The sequence below is a fragment of the Tachypleus tridentatus genome, chromosome 3 (assembly GCF_004210375.1).
Source record: "Tachypleus tridentatus isolate NWPU-2018 chromosome 3, ASM421037v1, whole genome shotgun sequence".
NCBI lineage: Eukaryota > Metazoa > Arthropoda > Merostomata > Xiphosura > Limulidae > Tachypleus > Tachypleus tridentatus.
The window spans coordinates 98,402,867-98,427,440 of NC_134827.1; the positions used below are offsets into that span (position 1 = coordinate 98,402,867).

The window sequence follows — 24,574 nt, forward strand, 5'->3', positions numbered from 1 at the left end:
CCCTAGAGGGCGCTATCGTCGAGTGCGTACGCATCATAATTATACACGTGATGGACAAAGCAGCTGCTTCGAGTGCGAGACTTGTGCTGTTGTGCCGTATTTCCTGTTACATACAGACCTGGAATCAGATGTAATTCACAGATATTTTTTGGTTTCCGCTTTTCATTGTGTATTCATATTCATGAGGTGTTTACAATGCTTTAATAGCCCTCGCTTTGAGCGTGAAAATGCTAAAACCTAAAATAAAATCAATTTTTTTAAGACAAGGACCGTATAGATAGATCGCCGAAATTAGGGACAAGAGAGAGACGGCAAGTATTTTGGAGTTTCTTGAGGCGAAAACGGAAATGCACTTGAAGTTCTTAAAATAAAATGCATATTAAAGGCAGAGCTTTAACAAGATGAGCACTTTATGAGATAATAAATATCAAATACTTACATATTTCAAGTAACGAATATAAATTATATCAGGAAAAACACACGTGTTAACACAACTTTTGACAGAATACTTTAACATGTTTTATTTTTCTAATCGCATCTCTCTTCGTAGAATATCTTAGAGATGCACATGAGAGACCCATCATACAACTCAGTTCCTTTTATTTACAGAGTCAATGACAAGTATTGTACGTTTGTTTTCGAATTTTGCGCACAGCTATACGAAAGCTATCTGCGTTAGCTGTCCTTAATTTAGCAGGGTAAAACTAGAGGGAAAGCAGCTAGTCATCAGCACGCACCGCCAACTCTTGGTATACTTTTTTACCAACGAATAGTGGAGTTAATCGTAACATTATAAAGCTCCCAAGGCTGAAAGGGCGAGCATGTTTAGAGTGGCAAAGATTCAAACCTGCGTTGTCTTATTATTCATTGGCCCGGCATGATGAGGCAACGTTTATAGAATATTATAATTATTTTGGAATATTTCTCGTAAAACCATACACGACTATCTGCGAAAAGCCGTTCCGAGTTCTTAACTAATAGAAAAGAAAAGGCAGCTAGCCAACAACACTTACAAGTGACTGATTATTGGATTAAGCTAGCCAACAACACTTACAAGTGACTGATTATTGGATTAAGCTAGCCAACAACACTTACAAGTGACTGATTATTGGATTAAGCTAGCCAACAACACTTACAAGTGACTGATTATTGGATTAAGCTAGCCAACAACACTTACAAGTGACTGATTATTGGATTACATTTGTGTAACCAACAGTGGACTTGTTTGTTAAAACAAATCCAAATCGGGCTATTGGGTCTGTCCACTTCAGGGAATCGAGCCCCGGATCTTAGCGTTGTAAGTCCTCAGACTCAACGCCGTCCTACCGAGAAACAAATGGGATTTGACCGTCACTTATATAGCATACCCACAGTCCCAAAGTGCAAAGTATAGTCTTCCCACCAAGGGACGCATACCATGAGCTCTCGGATCTAAAGCCCAGTTAGGCTATGCTCATAGGATTTTTTTAAATATTTTTTTACGTAAGTATAATCATAAGAATTGTGTAATTTGAATTAACTGAAATAGAAAATCGAAACTGAAGTTACAAAAAGTATCAGTTCCGAATTCAAAAGAACTACTTTAAATTTTACTTAAGAATCATTTAAAGATTCAAACGTGTATCTGAAATCACACGAAGCAGACGATTCTGACAAATAAACCAATATTTATCACGTGTGCACACATATATATATTGCCATGACCAGACTCTAACCTAATCACTTAGTTATTACATATTCTTTATTCGTAAAGTATTATTTGTTTTTGAATTTCGCGCAAAGCTACATGAGGGCTGTCTGCGCTAGCCGTCCCTATTTTAGCAGTGTAAGACTAGAGGGAAGGCAGCTAGTCATCACCACCCACCGCCAACTCTTGGGCTACTCTTTTATCAACGAATAGTGCGATTGACCGTCACATTATAACGCCCCCACGGCTGAAAGGGCGAGCATGTTTAGTGCGACGGGGATTCGAATCCGCGACTCTCAGATTAGTGAGTCTAACGCCCTAACTCACCTGGCCATGCCGGGCCAGTTTTTTTGTTTTATGTCTGAATTGCCTAAATCAATGCTGTTCAACATTTTCCAATGTCTTTCACACCTATAAGTTTCTCCAAACACTTCACTCATCCTAGTTCGAGAAAACAAAAACAAGAAATTATTAAATTAAAATGTTGTTTTTTTATTATGACTTTTATATGTAAATCAAACTACAATTGGAATGAGTACACTATAGAACAACTTGAAATGCACTGGGTCCTAAATCACCAATAAATAACATAACCATTGGACGCTCACTATATTATTTCAATTGTAAAATGTTTGTAATATAAAACTTCACGGATGTCAAAGCTCAGATACATACGAATCTGTTTAATATAAAAAGTAGATTCTTTCTTTTACTTTATCTCGAATTTCGAGTGCAAACATGTTCAGTGTATTTCACGTTTATTCCCCAACAAACTTGTTACGATTTAGTGTCATGTTTCGTATTTTCCAAAATTAGAATATTAATACCGATTATATTTTTCATTGGCAGGAGTCTATTTCGTAAATAAATGGATATTAAAAAGGTTACGAGAACGACTTTATATATATAAATTATATATATAATTATAATATTTATATATATAATGACAAGTATCAGTTATATATATATATATTTATATACATAATGACAGGTATCACTTAGTTATATATATATGCTCTTTTACTAACGAATAGTGCGATTGACCGTCACATTATAACGGTTTGACTAAACAAGCTAACAAGTTATTTATATATATAATGACACGTATCAGTTAGTTATATATATATATAATTATAATATTTATATATATAATGACACGTATCAGTTAGTTCAATTGATATTTTTACAAAACAAAACACAATTAAACTGTATTTTGTAAACTTTATTACCGTCAGATAATAGAAACATTTCAGGATTCTTTTTTCTTATGTGTTTTATAACTATATACTACGCCATCTGACTTGTCATTATCTCAGACTTCAGAAAAACAATGGGGAAAATAGATTACATTCTGTAACTATTAGTTTTGCTGGGTAAGCTGAGTTGTTGCTTGTGTTGTCTATTTCGATCCTTTGTTAACACGGCTGGAAAGCAAAAATAAATTACAACACAAACTTGATGCCGGAACGGCAGAGTTAAAGCGCGCAGAATTTGGGTAAGAGACTGAGAAAGAACCATGTGGTCTGACCACGTGCTTTCCAAAGTAATTGGCATATTGCACGTCCCGTTAAGGGTTTCCAGTCGACCCATCACTCAGCAGCTCTGAAGAAGAAAAAAAAAAAAATCATAAGGCGAGTGCCACGCGGTGAGAACCAACCATTTGGACGCAATAAGCACAGTATCTCCAGAAGCCATTAAGAATACATAATCTCTCGTTTCCTTCGAGACGTAAGAGAGTTTCAGACTTTTCCGTCTGAATATATAGCCTCCCACAGCTCGTGAGCATCCATAACACATGGCTCTTGCTTTCTGCTGCAATCCTACTCGCCAGGACAACTTGTTCAATCAGTAATAATGTGCATAACATCCAAGGACATATGTCAGAAACCAGAACAACCACAGGCGTACGAAAGAGGATAGTTGCTCTCCTTTCCTGTCACTCGAAATAAAATTTATTTGAAGAATGTATTAAAATAAAATGCTATTCATATATAAATGACGAAAGTATATGCACATAAATGAGCCACAATAAACCAGAACATCGCATCCAAATTTCAAGGCAATGGCATGCGCTTTCTGATGGATGTTCCCGCCATCTTATTGTATCTTACGTTTGCTCTGCTTGGTCTCGTAAATCGCGTGTTATTTTTTGTTTTTGTTTTAAGTGATTTGACGGTAGAAAGAGAAACAAGGGTAGTTTTTTGTGGCTTAAAACATATTCACTGAAGAGAAATGATTTTCTCTTTGACAGTGGTAAAGAAAACAAGTGCAGTTTTCTGTGGTTTAAACACTTGTACTGAATAGAAATTATTTTCTCTTTGAGAGTAGTGAAGGAAACAAGTGCAGTTTTCTGTGATTTGAAACACTTTCACTGAAGAGAACTGATTTTCTCTTTGGGAGTAGTGAAGGAAACAAGTGTAGCTTTCTGTGGTTTAAACACTTTCACTGAAGAGAACAGGAATAACCATCATAATTATTCCAGAGGTTTTGCTGTATAACCTATTTATCAATCAAAATCTGGTAATAAGTCGCACACACTATATATTTCTTACAATGTTCGCTACTATCCAAGGTACTTCAATTATTGACAAATAACGAAACATTTTAACCAGCAACTTTATTCTGATTTCGAATGCGAAGGACGTTCACAAGTCATTTCTACTGTCTGCAACACGTATACACACGTTCATGCTTTAACTTCACGTAGGTGTTACGTGCATTAAACTATAGAAACGTAGCAGCATGTTTTATTATCCTCACACTTTTTTATATCTTGTTAAAGGTTATTCCTTTATAAGGCTTAGTAATAGGATTAGGTTTAGTAGGTGCACAACCTAAGAAGTTCAAAGATAACTACAATAGACAGAAAGGACAGTACTGAGATCTCAGAGTTTTTTATTAGCACCTATTTTTTACATTGAACATTTGATTGGACTTCAAAACAAGAGAGAAATATCTTTATTTTTTATTACTATTTATCTTTCAAGATTATTCAGAAAGTAAGACAGTGTCGCAAACAAGTCCTAGTAAGTTACAAGGATGTTCACTACAGATTTTATTTTTGTACGTTGTTTATTTCTTCAAAATATTGGTGCAATTATCTTCTTTGTAAATATACTTTAACACCGATTCCAGCCAGTTGAATACACCTTTTGAAATGAGCTGAAGTTTTATTGTTATGAATAACACAAAGCGTTGATACCAGACACTATCTAAGAATCCTTGAAATGAAAGACAAAAAAAAAAAAAAATACAGTGACAGCACGTGACCTGAAGGACACTACATCAGTCGGAATGGAGAGGTTTTTTTCTAGAAGCACATGTCAAGTCTTTCATTGCACCATCTATCAAAATGTCGTGTGGTGGCGCTCGCGGGAAAGAAAACGGACGACAAGCCATTTATTAAGACGGAAAGAAACGCACTCGATTGTTGTGCATCCACGAAAACGATGCCAACATTCGTGGAAGGCAAAGCACACATGTTGAATTCAAATAGCAATACCAAATAATTTTCATATTGTTTGCTACTTAATGAAACATATCAATTTTGCAGGGGCCAAGATTCGAGTCGTCACACGGCAGGCGTTCTCTTTCAAAAGACTTCTGTAACAGTTACGACTATTAAAAGTTTGCAATGTAATAAGCTAGTAAACTAGATATTGAACATCCAGTGTATCAGATAAAACCGAAATTAATAAAGTTCGAAAAATCAATGGAAAAACGTGTGATCTTGTACGTGATTCATTCGATTTTTTGTTTCTAAGTTACTAACCCTAAAATTCAGATTTTTGAGAAGGTTAAACAATATGTCAACCATACTATAACAAAAGTCTACGAGGCCTTTTGTCTGATACTAGGGTTCATCAGGCCGACTTGGATACGATAGACATAATACAGTGTATCATTAATACAGTATATCATTTATAAGTTGAACAAATATTGTTTCACTATATACTAAATAAAACTAGTGAAAGGTATTTTTATCAACTTTACTTAAGCCGTATTATATACCATCAGAATTAGATTTAATGTTTTAACTTACGTCAATAAAAAGTCTTATTAGAACAACAACGAAAAGGATGGGTACACTTGGTTTAACGTCCATTATATGTTTCTATTGCTAATACAAGAATTGAGGTTTTCGAGGGTGGTGATACACATCACTTAACTTCCATTATATCTTTCTATTGCTAATACAAAAAGTGAGGGTTCTTCTGGTGAGAAAAGATACAGTCAGTACAGAAACGTATCTAAGTCAACAATCATTCATCATCAATTAATAGTCCCAGTGGTTGCGATTCCAAACTTTGTTTAACTGATGCCACTCAGAGTACAACCAACACCAAACGTAACCAACTTTCTTGTTAATATTTTTTAATGAATGAACGGTCAGTTGTCAAGCGATGTATGATTTCAAATCAAATAGCAGAGAGCTACGGTTGTTCCAGTCATCTGTGTTACAGTCACTCAGTAACTGCTACTTAACATAAACTGTTTCGTTGTACTTTTCCAGTCAGTCCTCGAAATCGAAAATAAAACGTTTTAATTGTACTTTTATCAAGGTAAGATATTCTAGTTCGTGTTTTGGTTCGTTTGTATTGAATTTCGTGCATCAGCTTCGTGAGGGCTATCTGCGCTAGCCGTCGCTAATTCAGCAGTGAAAGACTAAAGTGAAGACAGCTAGTCATCACCATCCACCGCCAACTCTTGGGCTACTATTTTATGAACGAATAGTGAGATTGACCGTCACATTATATAAAGACTCCATGGCTGAAAAGGGCGAGCAAAGCGCAGGTGGCGCTTTCGTCGACTCAAATTCGATTCATAAAAGATAATTGGACAGAAGTTTGTTCTCAGACTCTTGAAGAGCCAATAAAAGGATGAGAATGAAAAAAATTACCTCCAGTAATGTTGAAAATAATTGATATTATGTAACAGACACGTTATCACGGGTAGCTCCATAGAACGAGTTACTGCGCCGATTTCCGTGAGTAACGAATATTCGAGAAACGGTTAAAACCTCTAAGGCTATCACACACAATTCTAAAACATTTCTAAATGGCTCGCTCTATAATACGCCACGAACGGCTCATTTTGAAGATTTAAGCTTAACAACAAACAACTATGGTCCTCTTTTATACTCTCCGACACAAGATCAACAGATATAAAAACTCACGAAAAAAAACAAAACAAATACGTGTAAAGAAATTAATAACACGAAGCTGCGTCAGAGAGTACGGACCGCTTGATTAAAAACATCTCCCATCTATTTAAGATGGGTTCAGTAACGAATGACAACAACAATCCGGTGTTGCGTAAAGTGTGCCAGCGGATAACTTGAATAACCTATGTATGCATTCGAACAAAACGTGGCGGCAATTGATAGTAACAAGTACTCCAGCAGGGAAACAAATCCCCACTGATCGCCAATGAATAATCCAGTCGATCTCCTGTATCAGACAAGAGCGACACGCGTATAAAACATATAGAGCCAATGATTCTGCCGAATCAATTAAGATGCATGTCGTGAAAAATTAAAGGGGACTTATGCAAAGGTCAGCGAGGTCAACGATTGAAATTTGGACTTGGTGAGTGAATAGAAGAGCAGTGTTGTGCAAATACGGTGATTAAATCATATGATGTGTGGCTGCAAATGTAGAATCATCGCTTTAATGTGTCTCAAGTGTAGAATCATCGCTTTAATATGACCCAAGTCTAGAATAATCGCTTTAATCTGTCGCGAAAGTAGAACCATCGCTTTTGTTTTAATGTGACGCAAGTGTAGAATCATCGGTTTAATCTGTCGCGAAAGTAGAACCATCGCTTTTGTTTTAATGTGACTAAAGTGTAGAATAATTGCTTTAATGTGACGCAAGTGTAGAATCATCGCTTTAATCTGTCGCGAAAGTAGAATCATCGCTTTTGTTTTAATGTGACGCAAGTGTAGAATCATCGCTTTAATCTGTTGCGAAAGTAGAACCATCGCTTTTGTTTTAATGTGACGCAAGTGTAGAATCATCGCTTTAATCTGTTGCGAAAGTAGAACCATCGCTTTTGTTTTAATGTGACGCAAATGTAGAATCATCGCTTTAATCTGTCGCGAAAGTAGAACCATCGCTTTTGTTTTAATGTGACTCAAGTGTAGAATAATTGCTTTAATGTGATGCAAGTGTAGAATCATCGCTTTAATCTGTCGTGAATGTAGAATCATCGTTTTAACATGCAGCGAATTTAGAATTATCGCTTTAATGCGACTCAAGTGTAGAATAATCCCTTTAATCTGTCGTTAATGTAGAATCATCGCTTTAATGTGACTCAAGTGTAGAATCGTTAGTTTAATCTGTCGCGAAAGTAGAATCATAGCTTTAATGTTATGACCGCAACTAGGGAAGAATCGTCTCACCGATCGAAAATGTTTCCACTGGCTAATAGTGTATTTCCTTAAGGCTTTGCTCTTAACTTCATTCATTGGACTGTTAAGAGTAAAGACACTAATTAATTGCTTACAGGTCCGACATAGCCAGGTGGGTTAAGGCGTTCGATCCGTAATAGGAGAGTCGCGGGTTCGAATCCCCGTCGCACCAAACATGCTCGTCCTTTCAGCCGTGGGGCGTTATAATATTACGGTCAATCCCATTATTCGTTGGTAAAAGAGTAGCCCAAGAGTTGGCGGTGGGTGGTGATGACTATATGCCTTCCCTCTAGTTTTACACTGCTAAATTAGGACGGCTAGCACAGATAGCCCTCCAGTAACTAGCTTTGCGCGAAATTCAAAAACGAAACCAAACCATTGCTTACATGTACCATTCAAGTGCACTGTTACATAAGGGAAAGTGCACAGTAGGATACAAAACTCCTATCCTATTAAAAAAAGTATTTTATCTTTATTACAGCCATTCCTTCTGGGATCTTTGGTTGGGTTGGTTGGGGACTTTTAATCATACTTACGTCAGGAAATCCCCGGGAGTTGGAACTTTTCTTCCACGTTCTCATTGTTTATTTACAATAGTTATATATTTTTATATGATATCTGATCTATTTATTTAAATTTCTTTCTCGCGTTTCCTTTTCTACCTCCTTTCGTCTCATTTCCGTTCAGCTTTTCTCGACATCAGTTTGTTTTTTGTTCCCTCAGAAATAGCCATCATCTCAAATTTTTCCTACTTTTCATCAGTTCAGACATTACCCTTTCTGACTTTTGTCAAGTTTGACCCTTGTTCTGCTGGAAAAATTATTCTTTTTTTCTTTCTCTACTCCTCTAAATAATCCTGTAATCTTTCTATCTGCTAAGTCTTTAATTTTTTTTTTTCCATTTTCAGTCCTCTCTTCCATTCTTTCTCTCTGTTATTATCGGCCATTCTCCGATATCTACTTGGGTGTTTCTTTACTATGTTAACGTTGGTCCCACTGATCTCCACGCGGCTCTCTCTTCCTTCTATTCTCCTTCGAACACTTAAAGAATTTATCGCGAAGCGGATTTAGTTGAAGAACACGCAGGAAGTCCTCGTGTATGTAGTGGACGATATTTTCAGAGCAGTTGGGGTAATACATGCTCAGCTACTCAAGAACAAAGGAAAACTGGGTGTTGCTGATTGGATAGAAACGATGATGCAACTTCTAATTATCTGGTCACCGTCTATTCGAAGCTCCATTATTACAGATTTGTAAAGAATATGGAACATTTTCATAACTTAAATTAGCTTCAAAACGTGTGGCTACTTACATCTTTAATTCTTGTGTACGTAGAGAACAACGTTTTTTTTTGTAATTAATGCATTTGATCGAACGAGTGATACACTGAACGTATACCACTTCGTGTGGCCTCTAATACAGATAAAAGACTGGTAGAAAATCTCTTAACATACCTTAAAAAGAGCCAAAATATGTATTTAAGTTTATGTTTAATCATATATATTCAGTAAAAAACGTCATTTGAGTGATAAATCCATCTTGTTGTTAAATTATTTTTGTTCAGTCCAAGTTTGTACGAGATAGTTAGGTTGGCAAGTGGTTACCACAACACTCATAGTTCTCTCTGAAACTAGCTCTTATTAGTTCCGGTCACGAGAAGCATTTGCTACATGGGAAATCGCTGCCAACATATACCCATTGTTCGAGTGTATAACAATCACCAGATTACCCATTTCGCATAAAGCTATTGGAGTGTGTACCAATCATCAGATTACCATTTGGTACAAAGTTACTGGAGTTTATATCAATCACCAGATTACCCATTTTGTAAAATGTTACTGGAGCGTATACCAATAGCCAGGCTACCCAGTTTGTACAATGTTACTGGAACGTATACCAGTCGCCGGGTTACCCATTTTGTAAAATGTTACTGGAGTGTATACCAATCATCAGGTTACCCATCTTCTACAAAGTAACTGGAGTGTATAATAGTCATCAGGTTACCCGTCTTGTACAAAGTTACTGGAGGGTATACCAATCATCAGGTTACCCATCTTCTACAAAGTAACTGGAGTGTATAATAGTCATCAGGTTACCCATCTTCTACAAAGTAACTGGAGTGTATAATAGTCATCAGGTTACCCATCTTCTACAAAGTAACTGGAGTGTATAATAGTCATCAGGTTACCCATCTTGTACAAAGTTACTGGAGGGTATACCAATCATCAGGTTACCCATCTTGTACAAAGTTACTGGAGGGTATACCAATCATCAGGTTACACATCTTGTATAAAGTTACTGGAGGGTATACCAATCATCAGGTTACCCATCTTCTACAAAGTAACTGGAGTGTATAATAGTCATCAGGTTACCCATCTTGTACAAAGTTCCTGAAGCGTATAGCAATCATCAACCCACTAACCGTGTAAACAACAAGCTCTAAAAGGAACAATTTTGTGTTACTGAAAAAGAAATTTGTGACAGACAAAGATCATAGTCACGAGTTTAGAATTTTTTGGAACAAATATCGGGAATAAGCATTACAACAAAGTGTCCAAACACGTGAAACCAGAGCGTGATGACGACTATTGCTATAATACAGAACTATATTATATCCCTGCACGTGTAATACACTCTTTAAATATTCAAATCTTAAACGTTTAACTATAATAACAAGTAAAAACAGCACATCTTGATGCATGCAGTTTACTTTCTCTCTCTAAAAATATAATACAGTTTTTCGCTCAGATTATTTCAGACTTCACCCACATTCAGCGCTTCCCCTCTGACCACAGAAGCTCCACCGGTATGTCTGAAGACTTATAACACTAAGACCCTGTTTTAAATACCCATGTAGGGCACAGCTCAGATAGTCGTTGTGCAGCTTTGCGCTTAACAACACGCAAATTAAACTAAACAAACATCCGTACTCTTACAAATGTTTACTAAAAGTTTGTTTTTGAAATTCGCGCAAAGCTACACGAGGGCTATCTGCGCTAGCCGTCCCTAATATAGTAGTGTAACACTAGAGGGAAGGCAACTAGTCATCACCACCCACCGCCAACTCTTGAGCTACTCTTTCACCAACGAACAATGGGATTGACCGTCACATTATAAGGCCCCCACGGCTGAAAGGGCGAACATCTTTGATGTTACGGGGATTCAAACTCACGACCCTCGGATTACGAGTCGAGTGCCTTAGCCACCGGGCCATGCCGGTTACAAAAAGAACGATCGTGTAACTGACCTAAAATATGCACACTATGGTCGCTTTCTTAAACATTCAAAAATATATTAATTATTACAGAAATTCTCCTTTCTTTTTTATTAGGCGCATAACTACACAATGGGCTATCTGTGCTGTACTCCACAGGTATCGAAACCCGATTTTTAGCGTTGTAAGTCTTCGGATCTACCACTGAAGCAGTGGGGGAGGGACTCTCACGAGACCACGTGGAATGAATGTTGTCTCTTCGATTGTTGTACAAAAGAAAATAATACATAAAATGTCTTCCTTGTCCTCCTCAAGATAGTGACAAATGCTACATAATTTCATTTCAGTATATCATAGAACACTTGCCTGAATCGGTGGAGACGTTTTAACCAAAGATATTCTTCCACGCTTTCATTATGAAACTATTTGATTTCCAAGGTCAATTAATTTATTTCAAGTTTCTTTCACTGTATTTGCGTATTCATTTTCTTCGTTTGTTGTTGAGACAAGTCACATCCGGATTAAAAATGAACAAATAAAAGCTAACCATTTGGCTAACCTGAAAACGATGACGAAACCCAATACTGAATCAGCGTCTCTTTACTCTGGTGCTTACTTTAGAAAGTAGCATGTGGCTTCCATGTGGGCAACACATGGTATTAGAATAAAACTCTAAGAATAAAAACAACAACAACAGTAAAATAGCTCAGAATTATCCTAATCAAAATCATATTTAGACATCAAACTAGAAAGCTCTAGTGGACAAGCTGACAGGATTTCCCAAGCAATTAAAGGAAGCAAATAATTTTCAACACAAGTTATTCTCAGCTCGCTCGGTAAGGGAGTTAATTTTGTTTGTTTTGAATTTCGCACAAAGCTACTCGAGGGCAATCTGTGCTAGCCGTCCCTAATTTAGCAGTGTAAGACTAGAGGGAAGACAGCTAGTCATCACCACCCACCGCCAACTCTTGGGCTAATCTTTTACCAACGAATAGTGGGATTGACCGTCACATTATAACGCCCCCACGGCTGAAAGGGCGAGCATGTTTGGCGCTACGGGGATGCGAACCCGCGACCCTCAGATTACGAGTCGCACGCCTTAAAGGAAATTAATAAACTCTAACAAATTAACATTATTGGCTAACAGTGTTATTTGAATATCACACTGCCCTGTTTACTAACCACTAACTGAACAAATTTTGGCCTCCATTTGTCTTGGTAACTCAGCAGGAAGTTTGAGAGTCTCTAACGCTAGGAATGGGCAGAGTACAGATAGGTAATTGTATGGCTTTGTATTTAATAACAAAACAACCAATCAACAGCCATGATCTGTACATGTCTGAAAATCATCAAGTCACATTTAAGATGAAGCAAAAAAACACACAGCTCGATATACATAAGAAAAGAAGTTAAGCTCGTGGACGGGGCCCGGCATGGCCTAGCGCGTTAAGGCGTGCGCTTCGTAATCTGAGGGTCGCGCCAAACATGCTCGCCCTCTCAGCCGTGGGGGCGCTATAATGTGACGGTCAATCCCACTATTCGTTGGTAAAAGAGTAGCCCAAGAGTTGGCGGTGGGTGGTGATGACTAGCTGCCTTCCCTCTAGTCTTACACTGCTAAATTAGGGACGGCTAGCACAGATAGCCCTCGAGTAGCTTTGTGCGAAATTCCACAAAAACAAAACAAACAAGCTCGTGGACAGTTTGTGTGTTTCTTATAGCAAAGCCACATTGGGCTATCTGCTGAGTCCACTGAGGGAAATCGAATCCTGATTTTTACCGCTGTACTAGCGGGGCTCCGACAACTTGTAGCTGAATGTAAAATTATGTTATGTTGTTTTACAAGATTATAGTTCCTTGTTTACTTTGATCTGAATTTCGCTCAATGTGTGCTAGCCGTGATACATAAGAGATGAGGCAGTTAGCTAGAAAACACCAGCCACCGCCAACTCTTAGGTTATTCCTTTTACCAACAAATCGGAAGATTTCCAGTTATATTGTAGTGCCCCCACAGCTGAAAGAGCAACAAGATAGATGACGGTGATTGCGGATCGAACCCCTTAATCATCAGACCATAGGAGGGAGGCCTTTCGGAAATGAATTCCCTAAAGGTTCATTTGGAACGTTACTCATTCTAAGAACCCTTCAGTTAAATCAAAGGAAAATACATTAAGTGTTCAATAACACCTTTCTATACATAAGAACAACAGTTCTTTCTGTCTTTCAGCACAGAGCTATATAAGAGTTATCTGTGCATGGCCATTCCTAACCTCGAAGAGCATTCAGCGTCAATTTCTGGGCTACTCTTGTTTGACCGGATAGTAGAGTTCACTCTTATAACGCACCCATGGCTCCAAAGTGCGAAGTAGCACCGACGTGAAGCGAACCATCAATTCAGAAGAACATGTCATGCGCTAATAAAACAAGGATGGCCTTTCTGAAACTGCTCATTTTATATCCTGATGCTTTAACTCAATACCGCATTCTATTGTTCAGATCAGCTAAACCATCAGATGGTTGTTTCGAATAAATTGCGTAGTCGAAGGCAAACTGACGCCCTAGCTCAGCGGGGTCCAGCTCACTGAACTGCTTGTTGATTCCACTGATTTATGAAGTTCTAAACCGAGAGCAGTGTGCACAAGTAAGAAACTGAAAACCGACTTCTCTCAGCTCCACGTGTTTTCTCACCCACACCAGCTTGCTTCTTTACTGCTTTTGATCGATATTTCAGGTCCTGAAGAAAGCTTCACTGCACAACATAACTAATCTTTTCTACATTCCATCTAACCAACCCTCTCATGATTGAAAGCTTCAATTTCAAGACTTAATTCTAGGCTGTATCGAAGAATGAAAGGGCACGTCAATACTTTTTTTTCTATTTGTGCTAAATTCTAGTGTTGTCAGTCATGGATAACGGTGGGAATATCTCACCCCAAGAACTCAGCACAAACACGATCATCTATCAGAAAATTCACTTCTTCACGTGCTACGAAACCTAGTTCGTGACAAATACAATCGGATAGTTTAGATCTAAATAGATTATTCCATTCTATTTGTTTTATTGGGCTTTGTGTAACGGCAGAGGCACGAAAACGTGTAGAACCAGCAGATTTTCGTTCATTGAAGGATATGTATTCATTGATAAAAAATACACGTGAACACTATTAAGGAATATCTACCCGTTTATATGTTTCCTAAACATTGTGGACATGTTTCCTACAAACTATATTTAATAGAAAAGATCATGGCAACTAAAGATATTATTCTCTTTGTATAGAACAATAAGACCGTTTCTGTCACTTATTAGATCAATGCGAAACGTTAAAGTATTATGATACCTTTTCATTAGCAGTATATGTAGAAACAAACCATAAAGGACTGTATACATAATAAACAACAAGAGAACGTGATTTCATATCGTCCAATATAAACCAGTTACTAACTGACTTACTGCCCTACTACACTTATTTCTAACTAATAACAAGAAACATGAATACATTTTGTGAGAGATACCCTACAGAACAATTACTCCGCTTCTTTAAGGGCCCGCCATGGCCAGGTGGGTTAAAGCGTTCGAGTCGTAGTTCGAGGGTCGCGAGTTCGAACCTCCGTCGCACCAAACAGGCTCGCCCTTTCAGCTGTGAGGGCGTTATAATGTGACGGTCAATCCCACTATTCGTTGGTAAAAGAACAGCCCAAGAGTTGGCGGTGAGTGGTGATGACTAGCTGCCTTCCTTATGGTCTTACACTACTAAATTAGGGACAGCTAGCGCAGATAGCCTTCGTGTAGCTTGGCGCGAAATTAAAACAAAACAAACCACTTCTTCAAAGTTAGTTTTACGGATCTCTTATATTTTTTGTGCTCTTGTAATTCAGTAGAACAATGTACACATGAAGCTGAATACAATAAAAACAGAAACATAATATGGGTGGAAATCTATGTATTTTAACTACTTCTCAGTTTCCATCTGTTCTTAGATAAAAATCAGATAAAAGATATTTTCAAATGATCACAGTTTAGTTTCTAAATAGTACACGTGGTTTCAAACCATGACCTAAGAAGTGAGATATGTCAGCTTTCTCTTGAAATGCTACGGTAAACGTGGTTCGAAACCTAAACTGTTATTTGAGAAATGAGTGATCTATGTCGGTTCTTTGTCTTGAAAAACTATTTTACGTGCGACATTCGAACCTATATTTGACCTGAGTACAAGTAGTTGTCACGATATGATAATTTAACCCTTTTCCTGTATTAGATCATTTAACGGTTTCTAAGGGTACGCTTATTCGGCTACTTACCCAAGCAGATATGAGTGAAGCGTATCCTTCTAATAATATTTAAACAGAATGGATTAACTAAAAATCCTAGTTTTCGATTTTCTCTTGAGGTAAAGTAACTACTTGCATTCACGCGCGCTTCAAACATCCCATGTGATGTTTATATGAAACAACCATCTCACACGTTGAGCCAAAACAACCAGTTCCTATGTCCACATTAAGCTGCACATCAAATAAATGTAGCTGTGTATGAGATATGATATTCCGGCTCTTTAGCACTATATAATGTACGATATTCCGGCTCTTTAGCACTATATAATGAACGATATTCCGGCTCTTTAGCACTATATAATGTACGATATTCCGGCTCTTTAGCACTATATAATGTCGATAGGCTCTTTAGCACTATATATGTACGATATTCCAGCTCTTTAGCACTATATATGACGATTTCGGCTCTTTAGCACTATATAATGTACGATATTCAGGCTCTTTAGCACTATATAACGTATGATATTCCGGCTCTTTTAGCACCATGTCCAGTGAATCATATGTGATGCATAGGACAGGAACAGGGCTAAAACATACAGTGTTCTTTACAATAACCTTTTATAAAAGGTCGTAAATTAAAAAATGTAGTCATTGACCGACATTTGAACGAGGTCAGAAGTGCAGTAGTGAAATAAAGTAAAACAAACAGTAGTTACCTGCGATTTAGCCGACATATGGTATATTTACGTTAGAAGCTAGTGGTGTTGCAAAATGTTTTTTGTTTGTTTTTTAATTTTGCGCAAAGCTACACAAGGATTATCTGCGATAGCCTTCCTTAATTTAGCACTGTAAGGCTAGAGGGAAGACAGCTAGTCATCACCACCTACCGCCAACTCTTGGGCTATTCTTTTACCAACGAATAGTGTGATTGACCAAAACATTATAACGCCCCCACGGCTGAAAGGGCGAGCATTTTTGGTGCGACCGGTATTCGAACCCGCGACCCTCTGATTACAAGTCGAACGCCTTAGCCCACCTGGCCATGCCGGACCGTGTTGTAAAAAGTAAACCACGCAGTTGTTAAGCGACTGCCTTTAAGAAAGAAAAAAGGTAAAATACACCTATTTGCTGAAGTAAATCTGTGTTAAAAATCAGTAGCTTTGTAAGAAAGCAAACCTATTGTTGTTAACTGACTCACTAATTTGTATTTAAATGTTTCTTTTAAACAGTAATTAGAAGGCTGTGTATAATGCAGTAGTGACACGGAGAAACAGCGATTCACGTTTTTTGACACAGAAAAGTAGTTCAGTGCTTAACAAGAGGAAGTTCTCATTATCCGCGGTTGTAATTAGATCTCAAGACGGTCAAAAGATGGAGCTATGAGTTAAAAGTTTGTACTTGAAAAAATCAACAACAAAAAAAAGACTCGAGAGTCATCATATGAGTTATTATGCTACGCCTAAAAACTTATCTGAAAGTTTATTTGTATTTCTTGCTAAGACGCTTTTGTTATTATTACATAATCTATTCGTCTAGTTTGCTTGATTTGCGAGGTTTATTCCGGCAACATTCAATATAGATGTGAGCGTTGGCTGTGCACTGGTTTAACTAAGATTTTCACTAAAAATAGTCGTCGCAGTGATATTTCTTAAATAAAAGGCAACATACTGTATTATAATGGGAGGGCCCGGCATGGTCAAGCGTGTTAATGCGTGCGACTCGTAATCTGAGGGTCGCGGGTTCGCATCCCCGTCACGACAAACATGCTCGCCGTGGGGGCGTTAAAATGTGACGGTCAATCCCACTATTCGTTGGTAAAAAAGTAGCCCAAGAGTTGGCGGTGGGTGGTGATGACTAGTTGCCTTCCCTCTAGTCTTACACTGCTAAATTAGGGACGGCTAGCGCAGATAGCCGTCGAGTAGCTTTGTGTGAAATTCAAAAACAAACAAGTAATTATAATGGGAGACGAGAAAGATGGCGCCTTGTCCAACGATCGAGACTTTACAGCCGCAGAACTTAAATGAGTCCCGCGGGGAAACATTTAAATGTACGGATGTCGAAGCAACATCCGATAGGCCTAGACATGACCTCTCTTGTAATAAAGGTTCTTTCTCGTCATGTATTCGCTGCACATATCTTCTTCCAACCATAACTTTTTCTAAGTACTTAGAAACGGCTAAGACATGGGGAAAAGAAGCCATTACTACAATCTGTTTTCAGTTACACCAGTTTTCTTATCGCCCCAAATTGCAATCTTTCCCTCATTACCTGCACTACCACAGAACCATATGACACGGTGTTCGCGAAAGAATTGCCAGCATTTCTAAATGCGCTTATAGATATAAGCATTTTGTTTGGAAATACCAATTCTGACATCAAAATATGAAAGACAAGTAATTGGTTGTGGAAAAAGTACAACGTAAAATGTACATCATATAAAATAAAAAGCATTATTTTATGGAGTCACAGGTTTTACACAGGCCATACCAAAAATATCACAAGTTACCTATCTTATCTATTACTCACCAATGTTATGAATGTATGGTGTAGTTATAACATACTGGGATGTGTAGAATTCTTGAAACAGAAGCCAATACTGTCCATCTCTTAGTTTATTTTATTCACTTGCTCATGCTTTGTTTGTTTGTTTAGAATTAAACACAAAGCTACACAATGGGTTATCTGTGCTCTTCCCACCACGGGTATCGAAACCCAGTTTTTAGTGTGTAAGTCTGCTTGTTTTGTTTACTTTTTTAATTTCGCACAAAGCTACTCAAGGGCTATCTGTGCTAGCCGTCACTAATTTAGCAGTGTAAGACTAGAGGGAAGGCAGCTAGTCATCACCACCCACCGCCAACTCTTTTACCAACGAATAGTGGGATTGACCGTCACATTATAATGCCCCCACGGCTGAAAGGGCAAGCATGTTTGGCGCGACGGGGATGCGAACCCGCGACCCTCATATTATGAGTCGCTTGCTTTAACACGCTTGGCCATGCCGGGGCCCGTGTGCAAGTCCGCAAACATACCACTGTGCCACTGAGGGGCTACCTGCTCATACTTGATGGCTTATAATACTAATGATCAGGGTTCATTCTTGTGACGGGCATAACACAGTTTCCTTTCAGCAGGATTATAATAATTATACTTGTTCGATTTCTGCTTCATTCATCCCTAATTTTAAAGTGGTAAGATTAAAGGTAAAGTAGCAAATTTATATCACCCACCGCCAATTCCTGGGTCACTCTTATGAGCACGTCTCACGGTCCACATGTGAGAAACGCGTGTTTTATATATTTTTTGAAGCAATTAACGGGACCCGAACCACAAACCAGCAAGTTAATCGGGTGGTCGTGCTCGGGCCACGCAGTTTTACTCATTTACGTGTAGTGCACGCGAGTCTGTGTGTGTGTGTATGTGCGGTGGGGATTCTACAATAAAGAAATCTTCACATTAAGCTGAAACTGAACATCTCACAATCGTTTTGGCTCGTTTGCGAAGCTTCGTTAACTGCTGACACATGATTTTACCAGCTCAATAGGAAGCAATAACATGGACGTTAATAAGTACAACTTACAAGAGAAAGTAAAGAAAAACATATCAGCCACACAAATAATGAAAGTCGGAAACATTAGAATAGACGATCAAACCGCGAACGGAAAGTGTTCGGGAGTTATATGTTTAATACAACGTATTAGAAAGGTAGCTCTGATGGAACCAGTAACTGATCGCTTGTCTCTGATATTCGAGCGAAACTACACTAGGACTTCTATGCGCGCAGCCGTTCCTAATTTCGAACTGAAACAGTGTAGAGAAAGCCAACACCTGCTTTAAAAGGTGGTCGATTCTCGTCTGACCAAATATCAGGATCTGAAAGTCACTCTTATAGCGCACCCAAGGTTCGAAAATCTGGAACGCGTTCTTTGCGATCACGGGACGCGCATAATGAATCCTCGTTCCACTGTTATTTCTTGTTTGTTTGTTTTTTAATTTCGCGCAAAGCTACACGAAGGAACTCTGTGCTAGCCATCCCTAATTTAGCAGTGTAAGACTAGAGGGAAGGTAGCTAATCATCACCACCCACCGCCAACTCTTGGACCACTCTTTTACCAACGTATAGTTGAATTGACCGTCACATTGCAACGCCCCCACAGCTGAAAGGGCGAGCATGTTTGCTGTGATGGGGATTCAAACTCGCAACCCTCAGATTACGTGTCAAGCGCCTTAACCACTTGGCCATGCTGGACTACTTCAGTTTCAGAGGTCGCCACTATACCAAAGCTGACCCTGTAACCAGAAAATACATTGAAGTAATTGAATAGTTTCTTTATCACTACGTGTAAAACCGAACAACGATAAATAGGCGAATCACCTTCGAGTAATAAACACACCACGGGGTTTACAACAACAACAAAAATTACAATACTTCCATACGTCTCTGAATACCTATTTATTTACGACAGAATATAAATGGGCCCAAGTTGGGTAAAGAAAGCGTTATCTGCCCTAGAGTATCTTATTTCACGATAAAGCCTGGTAATTCATAACCTACGTATTCTTCGAAAGAAAACTCGAGTGTTATTTGATCTGATTTTAACGCACTGATGGTTTTACAAAGCAAGAGTTGTTCCTGAACATAATGAATAACCGGAACGACGGTCGCCGAGAGAAACGTCATAATACATTTTTCGCGTAAGCGTTGCAATAACTTCATACCTTCTCCGTGGTACTCTGAATTTGACGAGAAATGCAAACAACTTATTTTGGTCTGGATGGTTTTTATTCCCGTAAGAAAGCGGAGATGTGTAGACGGATTTGATTTAGCTACGTAAGAGCTTGTGACGAGGCCTGTCAACACGAAACTAATTCACTTAGTAGCTTGAAAATAAGGACGGTGCACCGGATCTCGAGTCTTCATCAAAAACAAGAATCAGGAATGTCAATGTCTGCAAATATAAGGACTAATGGGATAACTTATAGTTTACACTGGATTACAGACGACGGATAGAGCTCCTCAGATAAGTTCAATATTCGTACAAGACATCACGTATTGTTTGTCTTGTTTTGAATTTCGCGCAAAGCTACTCGAGGGCTATCTGCGCTAGCCGTCCTTAACTTAGCAGTTTAAGACTAGAGGGAAGATAGCTAGTCATCACCACCCACCGCCAACTCTTAGGCTACTCTTTTTATCAATGAAAAGTGGGATTGACCGTCACATCATAACGCCCTCACGGTTGAAAGGACTAGCATGTTTCGTATGACGTCACGTAATCAATTACGTTAGTTTTATTTTTTTAAGGCAAGATATATTTTACTGGTTTGGGTTGACATCCTCATAAATTCATTTTCATGTAAAACTTAAGAATTTTGGGATGATATCTTGATGTTAGTTTCGTTTTCGATTCACACTCGTAGAACATCAGCAACGTGGTCGGGACTATTTGTCTTGTTGGGTTATCTCCATATATATCCAAAGTCACTAATGTATTCTTAAACATTTATTTTAATTTGTGGCGCACAATGGACGAAAGTGATTGTAATATAGAGGCGATATGTGGGTTACAATTACTGAATTATAATTCTTTCACTTAACAATATTTTTAAAAATATCATTAACAATAATATATTGACTACAAATAAACTATAATAATTATTATTTACAATAAATTTAATTATTATCTCTAGTGATAAGGCCTCCTAGTGGATCAACGGTAGGTCTGAAGTAGGCTTATACTACTAAATAAATGGGTTTCGGTATTCATGGAGGGCATAATACAGATAGCCCATTGCGTAGTTCTGCGCTTAACAAACAAGGTGTTAATATGCAAGTTGTCAATTACTAATTCGAAGTGTTCCTGAAAAACTATATTATAAAAAAAATGTTCTGAAATTATCAAATAAATTGGTGCTTCTTTTGGGATGTTTGTGTGCGTTTTGTTGTTAAGTTGCACAACAGGGTATCTGTGCTCTGGATACTGCTGGGGTTAACGTCTCAAGCTTAATGCTGAACCACTGATAGGCAGAGTCGCATGATCTAACAGATTCACCTTGTCAATGGTCAGTTTTGAATTACATACACCAGTTTGGTTATCTTTACTCACCAGTTCTGGATTACGTACACAATTTTGGTTATCTCTTCTTAAATACTGCAGGTCTAGATCGATATAATATAGCCCTCAAAAATCATTAGTTGTTTAAAATCCTTCTGTTAATAAAGTCAGGAGAGGTCTAGCAGTTAGTATGCCAGGCTGTGGCTTTGAGAGTTTGTGATTTCAATCATTTAAGGCCAAGAAACGGATTGTACTAGATAAAACTGTCTAGATCTTGGATTGTACTACACAACATTATCTTGATCTCGAATTGTACTATACAAGACTGAGTAGATCTTTTATTGTACTAAACAAAACTTCTAAATCTTGGATTGTACTACACAAGACTGATTAGATCTTTTATTGCACTACACAAAACTACTAGATCTTGGATTGTACTACACAAGACTGATTAGATCTTGGATTGTACTACACAAGACTGAGTAGATCTTGAATTGTACTACACAATACTGTCTAGGTCTTGGATTGTACTGCACAACACTGTCTAGATCTTGGATTGTACTACACAACACTGTCTACGTCTTGGATTGTACTACACAATACTGTCTAGATCTTGAATTGTACTACACAATACTGTCTAGATCTTGAATTGTACTACACAATACTGTCTAGATCTTGAATTGTACTACACAATACTGTCTAGATCTTGGATTGTACAATACAACACTGTCTAGATCTTGGATTGTACTACACAACACTGTCTAGGTCTTGGATTGTACTACACAATACTGTCTAGATCTTGGATTGTACTACACAATACTGTGTAGATCTTGGATTGTACTACACAATACTGTGTAGATCTTGGATTGTACTACACAATACTGTCTAGATCTTGGATTGTACTACACAATACTGTCTAGGTCTTGGATTGTACTACACAATACTGTGTAGATCTTGGATTGTACTACACAATACTGTCTAGGTCTTGGATTGTACTACACAATACTGTCTAGGTCTTGGATTGTACTACACAAGATTTTCTAAACTCAATTTTCTAGAAGCAGTGCGATCTGTAACTGTTTCATTACGCTGTGTGGAATACAGAAAACTCTAGTTCTAAATTAACCTTTAAGAATATTCTGCAGAAAAAAAGTAGAAATGGAAGGAATACGGGAAAACAGAAACAACAAAGAGAGTCCAACATTTGTGTATATTTATATAATATACACTCAATATTGAATCTTTCGTACTCACATAGTTAGTATCGAGACAATAAAAGACACACATAAGGATAAGTAAGAAAACAAAGAACTCTTCGTTATGAGTCCGATCTCTTGGTCATCTGACATTGTAGATTAAGAGAATCATTTTTCACGTTATCCCCGAGTTATTCCAGACAAGTGAAAAGAAAATAAACTGCCCTTTTGTTATACTGCAGAAGGTAACTTAATTTGAAGAAAGGGTAAGGTTACAGTCCCAATAAAATACCTCACAGTAAAACACAGTTTATTAAGCAACTGTTCTTCATCACCCTCACAATTTAAGAAGACACCAAAGCCTCGATAAAGCCGACAGGCGAGTTTCCTAGACAATGAATAACATAAAAGTCACATTGCCGGTTATTTTTGTAATTGTTTCCGCTGTCTCAGAGTTATGTAAGTTGGAATATTATGTATTACTTTTATAAAATCTGGACGCTGTTGATCGTTCAAAATTTGGAAAGAACGCTCTTTATTCCACCTTTTTTGTGACTCTTTTGGTTTGTTGAGTTCTTACAGCAAAGCCACATCGGATTATCTTGTGCCTACCGTTAGTACAGCGGTAATTCTACGGATTTACAACGCTAAAAGGAGGGGTTCGATTCTCCTCTGCGGGCTCAGCAGATAGCCTGATGTGGCTTTGTTATAAGAAAACATACAGGCTCGGCATGGTCAGGTGGTTAAGGCAGTCGAGTAATCTGACGGGTTCTCCCGTCACACCAAACATCTGACGGTAAATACCACTATTCGTTGGGGTAGCCCAAGAGTTGGCGGCTGCCTTCCCTCTAGTCTCACACTGCTAAATTAGGGACGGCTAGCGCAGATAGCACTCTTGTAGCCTTGCGCGAAATTCGAAACAAACGAAACCCAGCGTGGGACTTGTTTTAATGTATCTCAAGACGGTTGGTATAGGTATTGACTCTTATTCAAATGAAGTAGAGAACAACGTTTCGACCTTCTCAGGTCATCTCAGGTCATCTGCAGGCTTAGAAATATAGAGTTTGGAACTTCGTCACTGGGACTTGTTTGTTGTTAACTGCAGAATTATACAACTCGTTTATTCCTTTTTGATGATTTTTGTCGTATAACTAACTGTCCGTGCTCTCTCCACCGCAATTAATAAAACCAGATTTTTAGCGTTTCAAGCCCTCAGACTGATCAACCTCTGGGAAAACCCTTTATAGTGAAGTTCTGCGTGAAAATCTCTGGAAATTCACATTGTATCCTAAAACGGGTTGGACATTTATAAAAAAATAATAATAATACTGCGACTTTATAAATCGCTATACTGGACCTTAAAAGTTTTAAATAAGGTTTTTTTTTTTTACGACAATAAAGTGATAGAAACACGTGAACAGGTTAGAAATATCACTGGCACTCTGTAGGAGCAGAATGTTCTTCTAGATGTAAATTCATGAAATCACATAAAAATGTTTATTTTTTGTGTACATTTAAAATAAAGCAATATGAACTAATATTTTAACCAGTTATTAAAATAAAGCATTTTTCAACCTATACTTATAAACGTCTGAATTATGACAAGCTTGAATCAGCTGTTAGTTATATGGTACAAATGTAAGGTCAAATAGTTAAAACAACAACTCTAACTATACCTGTTTAAATTATAAAAGTTAGGTACAAAATTAGAAAGACTAAGTTTTACAAAAGAAATAACAATTATACCCAT

General features: G+C 37.8%; 1 protein-coding gene across 10 annotated transcripts in view; it reads right to left on the reverse strand.

Moving 5' to 3' along the window:
* The window catches only part of LOC143247571 (discoidin domain-containing receptor 2-like), a 384,888-nt gene that overhangs the window by 61,583 nt on the left and 298,731 nt on the right, over nucleotides 1-24,574 (reverse strand). The gene's annotated exons all lie outside the window — the stretch shown is intronic.